This window comes from Vidua chalybeata, chromosome 1, assembly GCF_026979565.1.
Source record: "Vidua chalybeata isolate OUT-0048 chromosome 1, bVidCha1 merged haplotype, whole genome shotgun sequence".
Classification (NCBI taxonomy): domain Eukaryota; kingdom Metazoa; phylum Chordata; class Aves; order Passeriformes; family Viduidae; genus Vidua; species Vidua chalybeata.
Window position 1 is genome coordinate 67,300,932 of NC_071530.1, and position 19,511 is coordinate 67,320,442.

General features: G+C 42.3%; 1 long non-coding RNA gene across 2 annotated transcripts; it reads right to left on the bottom strand.

The window, feature by feature from the left end:
* Positions 1 to 4,505: 4,505 nt before the first annotated feature.
* Positions 4,506 to 15,711, bottom strand: LOC128792778 (uncharacterized). Of its 2 annotated transcripts, none has more exons than XR_008432555.1 (4): positions 15,641 to 15,711; positions 13,908 to 13,982; positions 10,631 to 10,696; positions 4,506 to 4,637 (listed from the first exon to the last, which is right to left on the bottom strand). It is a non-coding gene; the product is annotated as an uncharacterized LOC128792778 (long non-coding RNA). The 2 variants fall into 2 exon arrangements; XR_008432554.1 differs by lacking the exon at positions 4,506 to 4,637 and adding an exon at positions 10,389 to 10,476.
* Positions 15,712 to 19,511: the final 3,800 nt, after the last annotated feature.

Sequence of the window (19,511 nt, forward strand, 5' to 3'; positions counted from 1 at the left end):
GCCATAGTCTAGTTGATAACATGGTGTTGGGTCACAGGTGGACTTGATGATCTCAGAGGTCGTTTCCAACCAATCCTATGATTCTGTGTAATGGTGGTACCCTCTGGGCTAAAGCAGCACAGTTCTTCATCGAACTGATCCACTTGCACAGCTTATGAAATATGAAAAAGTGAGGAGAGACAACATTTCATAACATCATCTCAGTGACTGAATTGCACAGTAGCCCAGACTCATACACAGACAGCACTGGCAACAATCCCCAATAGCAGTCTAGACAGCTCCTTTGGCTTTTTTCTAAAATTTCTATCAAATATATACAGCAGGCAGCTAGTGCATTCCCTCAGAGCAGCCGGAGCTGCTATATCCACTAACCCAGGGACAATGGGTTCAGCAAGCACAAAGGTGCAGAGCTATGGAAATGTCTTGGGCTTCCTCATGCTAAACTCGTGCTGCAGCGCTGTGGCTGAATTATCCATTTGGATAACCTGGAGGCTGAGCTGTCTGCACAGGATCCTGCTGCTTGCGGTTTAGCACTTTTATGGTCCTGGCCTTACAGCTTAGGCAGATAACCTATGGCTCAGCCAGCCCAGCAGGAGTGTATCTGCAGCTGCAGACATCGCATAATGGCATGTCTCTGCAAGGGGAACTTTTATGTCTTCTTCAGATATTCCTAGCTTGATTTTTCCAATTTCCTCTCCTTCCTAAGAGAGACCCTGTTGAAAGTCCTTTTCACTCCAAAAACATCCTCTTTACTTTTCAATGCTGCTAGTCTCAGCTCATATGAGCAAAGCCAACTTTGCTCTTAACTGTTGCAGTAGTTTTCAAAGTTAGTGCTTTGAGCATTTTCCTTTATGAAATCTCAAGCTTTTGCTGGTTGATGGTCTTCTCCTGGCCATTTGGGAGTATTCCGGTTTGCTTTTTCTCCATAGCCTCTTACTAGATTAAAGAAACACTTCCAAATAATAAACATTGTAGGTCAAAACACAGATATCTGAACACCATTTTAAAGTGGCTCCCCAGGTCTTGTAATCCAGCTCTGGTTTGAGACATGAGCTCTTTAATCCAGTTTAGGGTAGAGCAGTGCTTTGGAGTCTGACACAGGCCTGTTGTGACTCAGAATCAGCTATAGCACTGCCTCTCAGTAACACACACTCCTCGCTTCGCATCATGCATGTGAAAATCTCCATATGTTCAGTTATCATTTTTAAAATGTGGTTTCCTGTTTGCTTTTTCAGAGAATGTTCTTCCTTATAAAGTCTGCAATCCATAAGCACTCTGCAGCAAGTCTCTACTTAATTTGATGAATTAAGGTACCATCCTTATATCTGCTGTAAAACACGTGCTTTTCTTATTTTTAACCAAAGTACATTTTTAGTTCTTAATGCACCAAATACTTGTTACAATCAGTCTGTGCCTTTCTACTCTGTCAAACTATGAGGACTGTTTTAGAGAGAAATGCTCTAGAACTCATTGTATCCAATTTGTTACATTTACTTTCACCTCTTGAAGTTTTATTGAACAATTGTTGAACTTTTATTGATTCTACCATCTCCTATAAACAAAACAAGAGGATGAAAGAAGGAAAGATAGTCTTCATTTCACAAACCAGAATTTCATCCAGAGTCCTAAACTTCAGAATGGCTAAATAGTTGGTGCCGTTTCCATACACACCTCTCCCGTTAACTTTTTGGCAGAATTTATAGTCTTCTAGAAAGGCAGTCAACAAAGAGGCTCTTCTTCACACAGCTATCAATCTGGATACATCATTTGGCAAATTGCAATGCCTTTTAAATTATTTTCTGTAAGGGAACGTTGTGCTCTCTCCAGAAAGAGTATTTGGCCAGTCACACATGTCTCCAGGTTTCCAGTAAATTCGCTGATGGGTAACAGAGGTGGTTACAGTAGCCTCTCTTTACTGCCTGTAGAAAACCTCCAACAATTTATTTGCAAGGGGCTTGGCCATGACCCAGAGCAGAGCTCTGAAAGCAAGGAGGCAGCTGCATACCTAACTTGGGCTAATACGTGGGCTTTGTGGAAATGGTTTAAGAAAGATGTGTACAGTCATGTGGTATTTTGAAAGACTGTGAACAAATTCTGAAATAGAAATCCTGAAAACAACTTTTTCTTAAAAAAATAAAAAAGGGAGACAGAAGCTCAGACTTTTTCCAGGACTACTAATGCTGCTGTTTTCCACTGACAGTCCAATGCATGGTGTACTGCAGAGTGTTGTGTGGTTGCCCCTCATTCTGTGGCATCATGAGGGAAAAATCCATTAGTTAAGGCTCCCCACTGCAAGGCTGTGGCTGGCTGATGTGGCTACAGAGGGAACTTGCAGAGGGTATATTTTCCTTGTTCCTCCTTGCTATGGCTAGAAGAAATAAGAGCCTCAGCATGGAGGAAATTGGAATCTGCTCCTCAGGTACCTTCTCTTTGCAAAGAGGTGAGTTGGGAAATGGTGTGAGTTTTCCCAGAGGTCCCTCTCCCACTCTGTGGATGCAGAGCAGGCAGACAGTGGCTGGGGGTACTTTACATCCCCTGGCAAGACCTGCAGGTCACTTCATTATGACACAGTCCACCAAGGGATTTTCTCCCTCCTGCAGCAACCTGTCCTCACACCACATCACAGCTAAGGAGAAGTCTTGCCAGCTCCAGTAGAGGCTGTGTAGATCTCCTACCAGACAGAAGGCACAAACGCACTACAGCTGTAGCAAAGGAAGGAGCAATGCCTGGGCCTTATTTGAGTTTTTAATATCAGCTTGATGTAAGGTTTCTGTTCCTCTACCAGACAAAACCTATGAACCATGCAGAAACCTAAAGATGCAATAATCTTACACTTTTGCAGTACAACAGTTTCCTTCTCTTACTTGTCAGTGAGGGTATGCTGGCAGTAGAGAGTAGGGTCCAGACTGCAGAGGCAGTGGCAGATGCCTAAACAGAAGTTCTTTGGCAACAAGAGATTAAACTCTGATTTTGCCCCTAACCACCTCTCTAGTCCTCCCTCTGCTGAGACTGACAATTAATGCAACAATTAACAGGCTAATTAACAATTAACAGACTGCAATAGCCCAGTATAAAATTTTGTACTGATTACTTTTTTTCCTTTGTCAAATTCACTAATATAACAAACTCTATCAATTCATTAATAGATCACCTATAAGCAGAAGAATCTATACAGGCAAAGCACCATTTCCTTTGTCATCTTGAAGATCAGAACAGCAGACAAAGAGTTTGACAGTTGTTTGCTTGAGTGCTTTACCTCAGAAGGTTTTGTTTTACAAACTTAAAGGCTAAGTACAAACAATAAATGACAAATATTGAAGCCAATTAGCTTGCTGGCCATGTACCTTATTGCCTTTGTCCCTTGTCTCTCCAGGATCCCATTAGAAGAGAAAATCATTAGAAAATAACATTTGAAATTACTCTCAATGTCCTTAATGTGATGCATTCTATTTTTCTCCTCACCATATTTCAACCACATGTCTCAAATTTCTGTCTTCTAAACAACTCTGTCGAGCTCCCCCAAGCATGTTTATAGGCCACATTTTAAAAAGAAACACATTTTAAATTAAAGGTCGTATGACTAGAACTTGAGGAAGCATCTGCAGTTTGCTTTTGCAAATGTTCTGTGGTGAGGTAAAGAATTATTTTTTTCAAGCTTTACAGAAAAAAAACTTCTCTTTTTGAAAATGTTTTCTGGGAAGAGTTTCTTTCATTTGATAATGATTTTGATTAGAGAATGAATATCCAAAATATTTGTGTGGGAGAGGCAGGAAAACATCAATTTTTTAGCATAATTTTATGCATCAGTAGAATTAGGAAAACAGAGACATTCTCCCTAGCTTTATGGCTCCTTATCACTCACATATTCCTCATTTCAGGGGACATAATTTGGTTTAATATCAAGATATCTATCAAAACCAAGAAATTGATGTTCCCTCCTAACATTTCAGATGTAACTAATTTAAACTCTAAAGATTGGGAAAGTGTAATATTGAATTAAATTAACAGACTTATTTCCATGGGTCTTTGAGATTCCTGTCCGGATGGTTCTTTGTGGGTTCCTTTCCTTTCGGATTTTTATCATATGTTTTATCATTTATTTGGATCTTAGAAGATTAAGGAGAATGTCTAGGCCTCAACACCATGGTGCCTGAGTGTCTCCTAAATTATTAAAAACAGATATAGCAACAACATGAACATCTATTTTTATGTATAGTGCAATCATTATTACTCTGACCCCAATTCAGAAAAGGATGTATAGTCTGAAAAAACCCCAAACAACATATGTCTAACTAAATATTTGTATTAAGCACATCGAAGTGACAAGTTTCAGAGCACAACTGGAGCTAAACAAGGTGTTTCTGTGAACCATATATTTCATCATATATTCAGCCACCAGTGCCACATGAAAATAGAACTGCAGAAAAACACTCTTGGTATTGAATGAAATATAATTCGGGACCACTTTCAAGACAGTTATACTTTGCCTTTAAATTATACACGAATATAAATTTTCTGCTTATCTAACTGCTTCTTGCAGAGGTTTTACCTTTCTTCAGTGTCACTCATTCTGATAGATGTTTGTAAATGGAACTAGGAATAAATAGTCCATTTATTCCAGCCATAGGAGCAAAACCCTGAAGAAAAATTGAGTTTTAAATTAATGGCAAGTGAATTAAAATTATAATTTCCTAGAATGATTTCCGGTCTTCTGAAACTGTTAAAGATGAAGTCATACATTGGTTTATATTGGCTTACAACACCTTTGTCAGTTACAGAAAAGGATCAGTAATCAAAGAGATGATTTCTACAAGGAACTAATACCAAACAAAGAACTCCAAACTATACAGTAATAAAGCTACCGAGAGCTCATATAGAGTTCAGTGGCTCTTGGGAACCAATTAATTCAGTTTGAAGTTGTTACACATAGCTATGAAGCTTTTGGCTTTGCAGCAGCAAAATCTGGTTGAAAACAAAGATTAGTTTCCTTTCTGCAGTTTTCTAGTTACAAAGCCATGAACTCCATCTGAACAAAACTGCCACTGGTTTGCTAAAAATCTAATCCATCCAGTTTGACTCAGTTGTTTTGTCCCTATGTTTCTAAGGAAATGTGCATCAGTGATTTTCACTCTGTCTCTGGAGACCGTTATAGGTCTGCAGTCATATTATAAGGTATTTAAGAACAGCAATTCAGAAAAACATTTCTATAACTAATCACCTTAATTTGGGGATTTAGGGGCTGTGGTCTCCTGGAAAAAAACTGGTGGCCTGCCAACAGTAAAATAAACCTCAGTTTTTTCTATGTGCCTTTTATTTGTATATCTCCACACACACACATCCATTTTCCCATCCAGGTGCAGCAGTGAGCTTCACATCCCCATTCCTGGTACATTTGCACATATTTCCCTGTCACACCCTCCAGCTGAGCCAGGTTACAGCATTTGCACTTCTCATTGAGGCTGCAAATAGCTACCAAGGTCCCACCACTCAGTGCCCTGACTCTGAAGCCAGCATTGGTCTGATCCCAAATTTTGGGGAGATGAACTTCATTTTCTGACATAAAAAAAAAACCCTCGTAGGAAGCCACTAGATGGCACTTTCAAAACATGGTTTTGTGCTTTTTGTCCAACTAGTTACCCTTCTGGGTCTGAATCCCAAGGTGTACTGTAAACCTTCCAATTAGTTTTATCTATTTGCTAAACAATAAATGCTGCTCTCTGAAACTTATAGCAGTGATTGCCCTTAGCAACAGACATATTCAAAAGGTAGAAAAAGCAAAACTACTTTTTCACAAAGGGCAGAGTTTCTCCTCCTTTTCCCCATGCCATCATCCTCTCTGGAGCACAAGGCCACCAGTATATAACTGTGGGCATGCTTATAATGACATCCAATAGCCCTTATAGCATCTGTAGGGGGAGAAACAACACAACTGCACAACAGATGAGACACATGGTATAGCAGAAGCAGCAGTCTCCTTCCTTGTTTAGAAACTATACAAGAGAACAGGTTTTTCAGCTGTGAGACTAGAAAATCCATTGTATTTTGAGTATATTTTGTATGCTTCTTTCCTCTTTTATCCCTTCTCAGGCATCCATTCCAGAGGCAACATTGATGAAGGAACTCAGTTTTAAAAAACAGAAAATGAAAAAAGCTGTTTTAGGCAATAAGCTCTTCAGGGCAGGGCTGTCTGCCTCTTTATGTTTCTCTAGTGCTCAGCACCATGACAGTGCACACTCAGTGAGGGCTCAAAAATTTCCTGTAGATAATTTTATAAAAAATAATTCCATCATAGAACATCACAAGATGTTGCTAATTGCTATTAGAAGTTTAATAACTAATTATTTTACCCCAGGGCAGAAGAGATGGAAAGATGATGTTATTGCAACAGAGGGTCACCACCTGTTTAGCCTCTTTATAAGAGCATTTCAAACTAAGATAACCTTGCAACTCCTGACAAAAATAAACTATTAGGTGTGTGCTGCTATTCACAATTCAATTCCATGGACTGAAATTTTCTAGTTTTACTTTCATTGCTCATTGACTACTCCAGTCTACCAACAATCTGTCAGCAGACACTTTCAGTCGTTGAATCTTGATGATTTTTAGAACTCTGGACACACAGTACATTGAATTGGCTGGGCCTTAATGGTTCTGGGTGTTTTTTTTTCATGTCACTAGAAAGACTGCTGTTATAAAAGCTGTGTGAACTCAATTCTTGAAGCATTTTCTGCAGATGGAGTAAAATGGATAATCCATGGCAGTATTTGTAGTACGGTATGTATTTGGTTGTTTGAGATCCTGGGTACATAAAGCTCTGGGGCAAAAATTTCCATCATTCAGACTTCATGGTCAAGAAAAGGGAAAGAGGATAGCTGTGTTTGTGAACCAGACAAAGCTTTGTTCCACTGAGCTAGCTTTTTGGATGGCATATAGAAATCTTGTTAACCATGCCAGTCTGCTTAATCTACAGGGATTGGAAATTTTTGTTTGCAAGGAAGTTGTTTAAGTGTCTTCCAGAGTATTTGCATTGTGCAAACATGCAGAAAGACAGGTTTTATATATATATATATATGTCACACACACAAACAAACAAACAAAAAAAAAAGCTAAAAGAACCTTTTCAGGTGCAAAGTTGAGCAAGTCAGCATCAAGAAATACCAGAATTAAGGCTACCTATGGACCACTAATTTAGTTCCTTTGAGTTTAGAAATTCTGGTAGTCTTTTGTTATAATAGGCCAGTGATATTTCTTTTCCTGCTAACACTATTTTGTTGAGAATATATAACAGATTATCATGTTATTTTATCATCAATATATATTTTGTCTGCTGTCATTTGATGTATGATCCTTACTTGTTGGACATTATTTTAATCCTTCTAAGAATTGGCTCACCAACCTTTCTAAAATATCAGTGTTTTAAATAGATAAGGGTTTCATAAATCATTTATTTCCATAAGATCTGTGTAAATAGAGGGTTAATGAGACAAGAGATCTTACAGATTGTTTATGAAGCAGAGGTTAAAAACATTCCATTTGGCTGCTTAGCTGAAATTCTTACAACATGATTTTTGCATATTTACCATTATATGTCAGTTTACAGAGTCAGGCAGAACTCTCCTAGTATTCATGTAGTAAATGAAATAGAAACCCTTTTTTTTTCATGAGTTCTGAGTGACTCATTAGCATCAAGGCTAGAAGAAGCAAACAATTTCAATGGAGAATCATAAACATCATAATCAAACAGATTTTCTTCTTTTCCAACCTTTTGCTTGATTTCCACACGTGCATACATGCGACAAAAGAGAGAAATGCAGACATAAAATCACTTCTTCATTACATGGCCTTAACAGTAAAATTGTCACAGTAGGAAAGCTGGCATTTTCTTTGTGAATCAGCCCTAAAGGGAATTGCAGCATGATACTTTGTCTGTAAAATAGCAATCCTCTGAAATCACCTTTGGGTGAAGATACAGATTCCTTTACCCATTCAAAAAGAACCAGTTTCATTCACCAGTGTGTATCACACGCTTGTCCTTATTTCTCTTTGCCATATTTTCTGTAGTTCTAGATTCCTCAGCTACTAAGACTACTTTTGAGTTTTTATATTGGATCCTTGATCCTTGCCCCAAGTTTCTTTGCCCAGACTTTGCCTGATTTTCCTGTTCCCACTAACTTCTCCATTCAAGCTGCCTCCTATAATCCTACCAATGACTCACAATATAATTCTCCAACACCAGGCTTCTTCTCAATGACTCTGGCTTTGTAATGCATTTATTTGTATCCTTCCCTTGATTTCTTCTCTAATGTATGCATAAAAGAGAAATATTGTTTCAGGATTTTCCAGGTATATCCTGCAACTTGGGACAGTTGGTCCATTGTGGCTTCTGAAGACTTACTTTTTAGTTAATCTATGTTCTACATGTGTGGATTGTTTTTATCAGAATAAGGATTCTTTAGTTCAGTGTTTTGTACTTACTTCGAATTCACATTTGTCACTAATTTGTATCAACTATCCTGACTGTCCCTTTGTGTAAAGGAAACCTGAGGAGAGGAATCTTTGACCCTCAAGACGTCTCACCACTTTGCATTGTTCATGAGCTTAACCCTTGACTTTTTTACATCTTGGGTAGGATATGATACCAATCAAACCACAATGCCTAACTGCAAAGGAAAAGTCCAAAGAGTTTGGGATGCCATTAATATGGAGAGGAATCTCTGTCAATGCATCTTTTACATCTGCAGCATTTTCACGCAAAGTTACTAATAATATTGTATATCCTTCCTATTTTGGAATTTTCTCTGTGGAAGTCATCAGACTCAGAGCAATGTCTTAAAATTACATCATCTACTCATATTATCCATTATTATAAGAAGTCACCATTGTTTTTGCTGTCAAGACAGCTATTGTGCAATTTGATAATTGAAAAAGACCCATGATAATTAACTAGAATAGGAGATGACACAGGATAATGCAGGAAAGACAAAAGTCTAAGGAGCAAGGAGTTATTCTATACATACAAGGCACAAATTGCAATGCCCAATATAATTTTTCTTTCTCCTGACATATGATTCCTATAGGTAGAATTAAAATATCAAATAAAATGACACAAAGAATCAAGTTTTAGGGGTCTTTTCATCTGGAAGAGTAAAAATAGGTTAGTTTGCTTGTAGTTTCGTTGTTTGGGATTTTTTTAAAAAGAAATAACTCACACATCGATGTCGCCCTGGTTATCAAGAGTTTTCTAAAGCCTTCTGAGTTTACATTCTTGTAGAGAACTTTCTCACACAACTTTCTGTAAATAACCTATTGTTTTGCATTGTTTCATAGAGGCGGAGAAATTTGATGTACAGGTAGTCTGTCCAGTGTCGTTGGAGAGGTGGCACGTTCACCCTCCAATCCACTGGCATCTTTTGAGAACTATAAAAGATTGGAGTCAGAAAAGATAAATTAGTCTCTTCATCGTGACCAAGGCTGTGGTGCGTCGTTTTTGCTTGTGTCATTTGGTGACACATCAGTTAGACAGATGCTAGTATAAGGGGTCAAGTTAAAAAATGCTTTCCAGGCTGAATGGCTGCAAATGGCTGAATTGCTCTGAAATAGTTCTCTCCAAATCAGCATCATAGATACTGAAATGTTCTGTTTATTCAAGCACAGAGTTTGAACAAACTACTATTAAGAAATACTACTATATAAAGGGTATGACTAGCAAGTCTCACAGAAAATGCTTTGGTGTGCAAAATTGCTTAATTGTAGATGAAAGATTATTATCTTAGCATGAATAGCTGTGACTCACAGTCTGACTAAGCAGAGTCTGAGTGAGAAACAAAAAGCAAATTCAGGGAAACTAGGTTTTATCTGCTAAGGAACAGGCTATTTTGGTTCAAGTTTTGTTTATATCATCAGGTTATCAGAGGACACAAAGCTCTAAAGATGTGGCTTGCATGTTCCAGCATATCTCCTGTTTCTTCTCTGGATAGCCCTCTTTATTCATTTCACACACTACAAAAGGAATTGCCACATCTACTCCAAGAGACAAATTGTCCTGTAAACAACACAGAAGCAAGGGCGAGGGCTTCTCACAGCAACCCTGGCATGTGCAGTACGTCAGCCTGCTATCAGCCGTGAGGATACCAGTGTCACATCCCATGAAGGAAAGATTGCAGGGGGAGCGTGTAACCTCGCACCCTTTGGGGGGACCGCAGCTTCTCGGCCCGCTCCCGGTTCAGCACCAGGGACAACGACAGCGCTCGCCCCGCCGCCCCCGCCCCCCGGGAGCGGAGAACTTGTTTGTCTACATGTGTACGGGCATATATACACATATATTAGCAAAACATGTCAGAAAAGCAAACAAAATATTTTATCTTTGAAATAAGGCTGGATTAAAAGCATTCTAGGAATCATAAAAGTCCTTTGTTATTTCAGCTATTCAGTGGGATACAGGCAATGTTCTTCTGATAGAGATTTTCATGCTTTCGTCTTACAAGAAACAGTAACGAAAAAACATAGAAATCATATATACCAGTTAAGTCCCCGACCATACTGAGGTGAAGTATGGCTGAAGGGGCAAGGTCTGAGCAGAGGAGCTAAGAGGGTCAGATATATTTGCATTTTAGAAGCATGTATTTCTCACCATTTTGAGACTTGCCATTGGCTTGTCTGGAGCACAAAGATCAGCACAGAACAGTTGCCAAAACTCCTGTGAAAAAAACATTATACCAGAAAAAGGACAACCAGGGAAAACAGAAAATATACACAGAAGCGCAGCTATGAATGGCAAATGTTAAAAGAAGAATCGTTACCATGTGTAGAATTACTGGAGCATATAAGACCAGTTCCTTTAGGGTCCAGTAACTGCAATATTACCTCTGACTTGAGTACAAAGGAATAATAAAACTTCTGTTTTCCCTTTTTAATATAATTTACTAATTATAAGCCTGTTTATATCTCCATTCTGTATATTATCCTCAAAATTCTCTACAGAAGACAGTGTGGTTTTTTACATAATTCATCCTAGTGACAGAATCTTACAATAAAGACATCCTGAAGTGTATTTAGGCTATATCATTTTCAACTAATCTTTCATTCTTATGGGCATCTATTTCCATGTCATATGGCAAGCTGGTCATGTTCATTTATTAAGCAAATGTTTATGGTGTGACAGTAAATTAGACACCTTATGTGACTGAAAAGAACAAAAGTATCACATATTTTGCATGTGAAGAGATGGGCAAATGTGTTTATTCTTCTAACTTCCAGCTAGAAGAAGAAAACTAGAGGAGAAAAAAGAGATGCAAATAACTCATCCTGCTGTTCTGTAATCACCTCTAATTAAGGGTGGACCTGCCTGCACAGTCACCTGTGTGGGACAGACTCTTGTCCTTCCCCTGCAGTGGAAGCTGGATACAGTGATAAGTCTTGGTTTTCTAGTCACTGGCAAAGGTATGACAACACACAGGATAGCTGATGAATTATTAGCATGCGAGCAGACTTGCTGAGATTTGCACCTGGGAATATTTAGGTCAGTTTTGATCAACCCAGTAGAAGTTGGTGGGACTATTTAGGAGCTGCTTTCACTTGGAACCATGGTAAGGGACTGCAAGTGATCCATGAAACAAAACTTCTGCAACAAAGCCTTGTCTACTCCAAGAAGTGATTCATACTGCTACCTCAGTATTGATTTCTGTTTAACTTTCCGCTATATAGGCAAGTAAGAAATAAACTAAAATTTAATTCACACACTTTCCACCAGAGCCACTGCACTGGACCCCCTTCTGCTCACCCAAGATTGGCTCCTTCAACTTTCATTTCAGCAGTTCCCACACCAATGCAAAGTGCCGAGTTTACCAGCCTGATTTAAATACCCTTCTACCAAACACTTCATTTAAAATTAATGGAAATGAAATGGAAATATTTTCATGTCCCAGGGGAGAGTACTCAGACAGATTGATAATCTGCAAGGCAAAACTGTACCTTGAAAATTATTACTGTGACACACACACCCCTGAGACATAGCACAGATTACTATGCACTGCTAACTTTGGTGGCCTACTTGGGTAAGCATATGTTCCTCACGTATTACAGAAGTGCATATGCACACACACACATATGTATATATATACATACAGGAAATGTAGATATACATGTATGTATCTCGTGTTAGGACATACATGGCAAAAGGAAAAAAAAAATATCTTAAGAAGAGATTGTACAAATCGAGTAACTGCTTCAGACAGCTGTAAACTGTTGGCTTTTTGTACCTCTAGCCCACAAGAGTAACCTGTTACTAAATAGTTACAGGGTCAAAAACATTACCAGTCTGGAACAAAAACTGGGAGACAGAAAGTCACTGCTTGAAGTTGTAATGAACTCTGTGTCTTTCTGACATATGAAGGTAACGGGGAAGTTGATTAAATTGCTGCCATTTCAGAATTTTAAGCATCTGTGCCTGAAATAATTTGTTAGAGTAAGTTTTGTTCCACTTATAAAGAAAATTATTTCAGAGAACCACTGTATCATTAAAGTTGCCTGTTTTCATCACTTTGTTGATCTATATTCATTCATGCTCAAAGGCAACCAAGCACTTAAACATGTACATAATTTAAAACATGTCTCCAAGATCCCTAGTATCTTAATTCAAAATTAAAACTGGAAGTGATTCAATGAATCAGTGCTTCCAACAAGAAAAAACTCCTTTCTTCCTCCCAACCTTTTAAGAAGAAAACAAGGCCACCCCTCTTACACTTCAGAAGGACATTAAAATAAGTGACAATCAAATAAGAGGCAAAATAGAGCTTCAGTCAAGAAACCTGCCAAGCAAAGAGAAAGTCACTTGCAACATAATGAAACAGGAGAAAGGAATCCCAAAGTCCATAAAGGAAGACTGATTTTGCAGAAAACAGGGATTATCAGTGATGAGGCAAATTGTCCATGACACGAGATTATTTAGAGCAATAAGAATTAGAGATACTTTTTTGAAATTTCAGGGGTTATTTTAAGAGATCAGAAAACACCAGAGCTGTTATAAATCAGTGTTGCTAAAGTGTGAGATAAGGCCTATCAGGAGAAATATCATGCAGGAATTGCTGGGTTCCTATAGCCATCTAGAGGAAGAGCTGGTTGTTCACGTAAGTCCAGTTTCCACTGAAACCACAAATTTCTTTTAAAAAATGTATTATCAAATATTTTTACATTTTATCTCATAAGTCATTGAAAGTTATCATGTCTAGTGCCTCCAGTGTCTAGTCCTGTGCTCCTCAACACAAGAGAGATGTGGACGTACTAGAGAGAGCTCCACAAAAAGCCAAAATGATGGAGGGTGTGGAGCTTCTCACATATGAGGAGATGATGGGAGAGCTGGGACCACTCAAACAGGAGTAGAGAACACTCAAGGTGCGATCTCACTGATGTATTTAAATACCTGGAGGGAGGGTGCAAAGAAGAGAGAGCCAGGTCCCTTCCTGTGGTACCAAATGGCAGAAGCAGAGCCAGTGGGGCACAAAGTGAAACTTGGCAGGTTCCATCTGAACAGCAGGAAACAGTTTTTACTGTGAGGGTGACCAAGCCCTGTCACAGGTTTCCCAGAGAGGTTGTGGAACCTCCACCCTTGGAGATACTCAAAAACCTAATCATGGTCCCAGGCAGCCTCCTGTAGACAAACCTGACTGATTTGGAGTATTGGACCAGATGATGTCCAGAGATCCCTTCCAACCTCAATTATTCTCTTATTTATATCATTAAATGAATGGTAGTAATTGAGTTTAACCTGAACTTGTTTGTATATACTGTAACCAAAGAGTTTTTCATTGAGACTTGTGGATGCATTTGCCATGTGACAAAGCACTGGACAGAAAAAGCAGGCATTGAAAATTACCAAGTCACAGACCAAGAAGCCTGAAATTGCATTTTACCTGAAACCATTTTCTATTATGCTTTGCATCTTCTAGATATTGGAATTGTGTCAAACTCAATCTTCATCTCTAACTCTGTATATAGATAAAAACACTGTTCAGTAAACATATTGGATCAAAAGCAAAACTAAGATTTTGAACTTGCCTGTTGCTTTTCACAAATTCAAACAAAGAAATCATATATCTCAGCAACTTTCAAAATCAGACACTCTTCCTTTGTGTTCATAAAAGGTTCTGTGTAACTTTCTCCTGTGGACAAGAATGTCTAGTCTTGCTGCCAGCTGAACTTGGTTACTCACATTCCTGGCCAGATTTACAGTTCCTAAACACTGGGGAAAATTGTAACTCAATTCCTTCTTTCAACTTACAATTTAAGGAGTGTCTTCAACAATGTTATTTTTTAGTAAATGATCAAAAATTAGATAGGCATGCACAAAAATAATTCATTAAAAAAATGATGCTTTCACATAATATATTTTCAAGCTTATCTTACTAAATTAAAAAAAAAAATAAAAGAAAACAATTCCTCCCCCAAACCTTATTATTAGGCACATTGTCAAAACAATAAAGGAATATATGAGGGGTAATATTCTTTCCTAAGCTTATTCAGTTACAGAAACCATTTGGTTTCTGAGAGTTCCTTTTTTTTTTTTTAATTTTTAATCTCACAGTATTTTACTGAACTATTACACTTTTTGTAAATGATCTTCAGGTCTCACCACTGATTTTAAAAATAATTGTAATTCAGATAAAATGCCTAAGCCTAGTACTTCCCATTGGCAATCACCCAAGCCCTGCTTGTTCCAGATATTAAAACTGACATGGCAGAAAGGTTTCCCTCTCTGGGGGGAACAAGCAATACGGCCACCCCAGATAGGCAGTGGCAGCACTGGGGACAGCAGTGTCCCCATGCCATCCCTGGTGGTTACGGCTTCCCGGCAGGAGCTGTTCCGCGCCTCTGTAAGGAGCAGGTGTGGCTGAGGCCCAGACCTAAGCAAGTTTTGCCTCAAACATTCTGAGTATTGCTACAGAAATGGTGTGATTAGGGGAGAGGGTATGCTCAGAGGTGGTGCAGCACTCTGAGCCAAATTGTTGCTCTGCCTTGAGGCTCGTGCTCACTCTACCCCCTGACTCATCTCCTAGAGGAGGTCTGTGCAAAAAAAAAAAAAAAAAAAAATTCTTGTTAACATTAGAGGTGGGCACCAAGTATAAAAGGGAGTGGACTGGGCCACCTCACTCTCCTCCCTTTCTTATTGTCTCAGCCCCAGCTCCTGACCATCCACATGACAAGACCAGCCACTGGGATCTAAGGACTGGTGATATTCTTTGTTTTCTTCCTTTGCTTTGCCCAGGCAAAGCACAGCTATCATATTCTGCTCTGTCTCCAGAGAACATTGGTATGTTGTAGTGGCAGTTGACAGACTCTCTGTTTGTCATCCAGTCCCTCTAGGACTCCTGAGGTTTCCTTCTGATCCCCTTAACATCAAGGTACTCTGCTTGGAAACCCTTTCAAATTCATCATGATGAAGGAAGGTGGCAATACAGCAACAGCAGACCCCTCACTGAATGCTTGGAGACCCATGGGAATGCCGGAGGTGGGGCCATTCTTTCTGTGCCCTATCTTCATTGTGTGGTAAGGGGACTTTTTCCAGGTGGGGACAAATGCAGCTTCTCCTGGGAGAAGCCTCAGCCAAGGGGTCAGTTTCTCAAATAAGCCTGGTGCCAACACGTACTGAAGGGAAAGTCATCCCACAGGCAGCAGGACAGGCCAAGCAGGACAGCTCAGGATGCTGCACATCTGAAGGACACCATTGGTTTGGGGCCAATTGTTCCAACTTTATGAAATCACAGCTACCCTCCTCCTGGTTCCGGGCACCAGCAGCACAACGTTCGCTGGATGAATCCTTGTTTTTGCTGAACCTTTGGACTCCTCAGGATGCAGGTCAGCTGAACTGCCAGGCAGAGACAGAGGGATCACAGTCTGTCTGCAGGGGCTGAAGGGCTGTGACCTAAAGGAAGAGAACCAAGATGAACTCCTGTGTTTGCAGAGATGCCCAGACATCCCTTCCCATCCATGCTCCCTACTCACCACTGCAGATCTCATCCAGCTTCTCCATGCTTTGGAGGTGCCTTGCAGCCAGCCCTAGGCACAAAGCTCCATCAGCTGCTGCTCCCTAGCATGCTTCCAGCAGCCTGGCCCTGCCTTCTCCCTTAACAGGGATGGCCCCAGGAACTACTGGCAGTCCAGGGGAGTGGAACTGAGCCAAGTGGCCACTAAGTCCAGCTACAGTGGTGGCAGAGGGAGGGCTGAGACCTTGCACACAGGAGGGACAGGGCAGTACAGCAGCAGGAACAGGGCCCAGGCTGCCCAAAGGGGATCTCCAGGGGCTGGGGCTCACCAACGAACCTGACGGTCACCTCTCGCACAGTGGCCTGAGGGTCCTTGAGGTACGGCAGGCTCTGATGCAGGTACTCTTCAGCCCTGCTCTTGTCCTTCACCAGCTGGAGAGAGGACAAGGGGTTGGGCATGTCCCACAGCCCCCCAGATGGCTGGGGCAGTCCCTCCTGCCAGCACTCATCATTACCGAGAGCCCTCCCTCTCAATGGGTGTAGGGAAGGGAAAGATCCCTTGGGGCTCTGTTCTTGAGGATAGGAACAAGGGTGCAGCTCCTCCTCCACAGGCTGTGGGCTTGGGGCTGCAGCAGGGCTGGTGGGGACTTTGGGTGCAGGGCAACTCTCAGCCAGCCTGCACCCTCGGGCATGTCCTTACCAAGCACTTGCCGATCCTACATGTCTGCTGCATCTCCAGCAGGTGCTTGAGCTCCTTCCACTTGAGGAACTTGTCAGAAGCAAGAAGGGCTTCCCCAGAGGCCTGCACAGCAACAGAAGCTGTGAGATAGCACCATGGCTGGCAAAGGAGACCTCTTGGCTTTGTTCCTGAGGTGATCCCTGGGATATGCCCTCACCAAACCATCTAGGGGTCCCTTGAGGACAGCTCTGAGGTACAGGGATAGAGGCTCAAAGCCCTGGCCTCCAACACATGCCAGGGACAGCAAAGAAACATGTGGGGACACACCTATTCAGACTTTGGTGGCCGTGGGTTGCTGCCAAGTCCTGCTGGAGCAGGTAGGGCGGGTGCTGGAAATGGCCATGCCAGCTTCTCCACCCCTGCTCACACTGGTTCTGCAGGGACCCTTCCCACAGGCAGTGCTGGGGGAACCAGCAGCCCATCCCTGTCTGTGTCACTGCTCAGCTTTGAAACCTTTACCTTGGCCACACCAGGGCTCTGGTCACTCATGCGAAAGAGGAGTGGGATCAGCACACATCTTATGTAGCTGTTCCTCCTCTTATTGCTCCCCACCACTGACTCCAGCTGGTCTCTGAAGATGCAGATGGAGAGCTCTCACAGCTGGCTGCATTCCTGGTAGGAAGGAAGAAAGATAAGCTTTGGAAACAGTGGCTCCCTGCCCACTGTGATGGGGTATGGTCCATCACACCCCTGAGGTGAGGGGATATGCTCTAGGGTAGGATTCCACAGTGGAAAGTAATGCTGGGCTGCAAGGCTCAGAAGCCACAAGAGCCTGGAGGAGCAGAGCCTGCTACAAGTACTGCTCACACAGCTGGGCTGCAGGGCAGCTGTCACTGTGCCTGTCTCAGGGCTCAGGGTCCCATATCAGCCTTACCAAGTCAAAGAGGAGCAGGAGGTTTTCCATCAGCTGCCCAGTGATGGGGCTGCCCACCGTCTTCTCTAGGTTTTGAAATGTGGTGGTTTTGCCCATCACATTTTTAAAGAACATTAGGGTCTTTATCTTGAGGTCTGCACTGCCAGCCTGCAGGACCTTCATCACATCTGGCAGGAGGACCTGAATTTTTCTTGCCTGTATGAAAGACAGTTTATTTTTTGTGAGAAGATTCACACCTGGAAAACTCAGGCGGCTACCAAGCCCTACCATGGCAGGGAGGGTGTTGGGAGCAGTCACCTCCCTGCCTGACACCCAGACCAGGCCAAGCCAAGCCAAGCCAAGCCAAGCCAAGCCATCAAGTTATCCACAGCCCCAGACTCCAGCTGCCAACGTGGCTGTCCCCAACACCACCCTGCTTACCATGTCACATGTTTCTGACAGCATGTGGAGGCCTCCAACCAGCAGGGAGGCTGTCACCAGTCTAGGATGCCTCTGATTGCTCTCAGTATCAGGCTTGTCACCCAAATCCTTGGATGGAAACTGTCTGGAGGATGGCTGCAGGAGTAAGCACAGCAGCGAGATACACCGGCAGAGCCTGCAGGCTCGTGGCAGGGGATTGAGGCCTTTTCTGGTAACTCACAGACAAGTCAGGGATGCAGGTGCCTTCTGCAGTAGAGCTGGGAATATTGGTCATCCAGAGGAACTGAAGCAAGCTAATGAATACTGTTAATATCTTCTCCCAAATCTGGGTCTTGTAGAAGATCTGACCCCACAGCTGCAGGGCTGTGCTGCAAGGCAGAGCACTCTGTCAGCAGGGCTGCCTTGGCTGCAGCATGGTCTGGGCCAGCCCCACAGGGCTTGGCATGCCCAGGGGCCCTGCCCAGGCAGGCAGGAGGGGACTGAGGTGGTGTTCCCCAGGAGCAGCATGGTGGCTCTGGGCTGGCTCAGCCAGCTTTGGCTGCTGCAAGCCCAGACAATATATCAGGGCTGGAAATCTTGGTGGGATGGAGAACCCCTCTCCTTGTAGGTGTCCTGCAGCAATCCTTCGGTCTGGAAGTCAGAGAGTCTCTAGGTCTCTTTCCCCACAGCAAACAATCCCTTGATATTGTCAGGGCCAGTACCTGTCTCCTTGTGGAGCGATGTTCAACAATGTTGTGACTACCTCCTCAGGGTACTCGTCAGCCATCTTCATAAGCAGGGAGTCGAAGCAGTGCCAAATTGCTAGTTTCTGGATGTCTTGCAGGCTGTCATAGATGCAGCTCACAATCCTTTGCACCTGGAGGGAACATGGGTGAAAGTGGCGCTGCCATTGGAGTGCAGCTACATCCTCAGCTCCCCTTTCCGCTGCCTTTCTGCTGCCTTAAGGTGGCTTCAGGTGCCTGAGACACCTGGGTTTGGGAGGGAGAGATGGAAAGAGGAACAAGGCCTGACGGGTCTGAAGGGCAGGGCAATCCAGCCACACACCACTTACATCCTTCAGCCAGAAGTTCAGATCTCCCATGGCTACTTCCAGAATGTGTTCAGCCACCATCTTGTCAAAGACAGTGGTTTCTGTCATTACCTCCATGGCCGCAAGGATGATGTGCGTCCTCTCAGAAGGCATGAGGTACCTTTCAAAGGGCTATGCCAGGAAGGAAGGGAGCAAAGACATGTCACACCAAGCATCCTGATGGTGCTGCTTAGTTGGGTAGAACTGGTGAAGTCCAGCAGCACCTGGGCAGAGAGAGGCTGCCGGTGAGCCCTGGGGCAAACACCTGCTTCAGCAGCAGCAGGGCAGCTCTGGCCCTGTGAAGGACTTGCACTATCAAGGCTTCCTCTGACATTGAGCAAAGCCTATAGCAAGGCTCCTGCCTCTGGGCTCTCTTGCAGGTCTGGGACAAAGGCCCTGGGCCAACAATGTGACCGTGCAGGGAGACAGGTG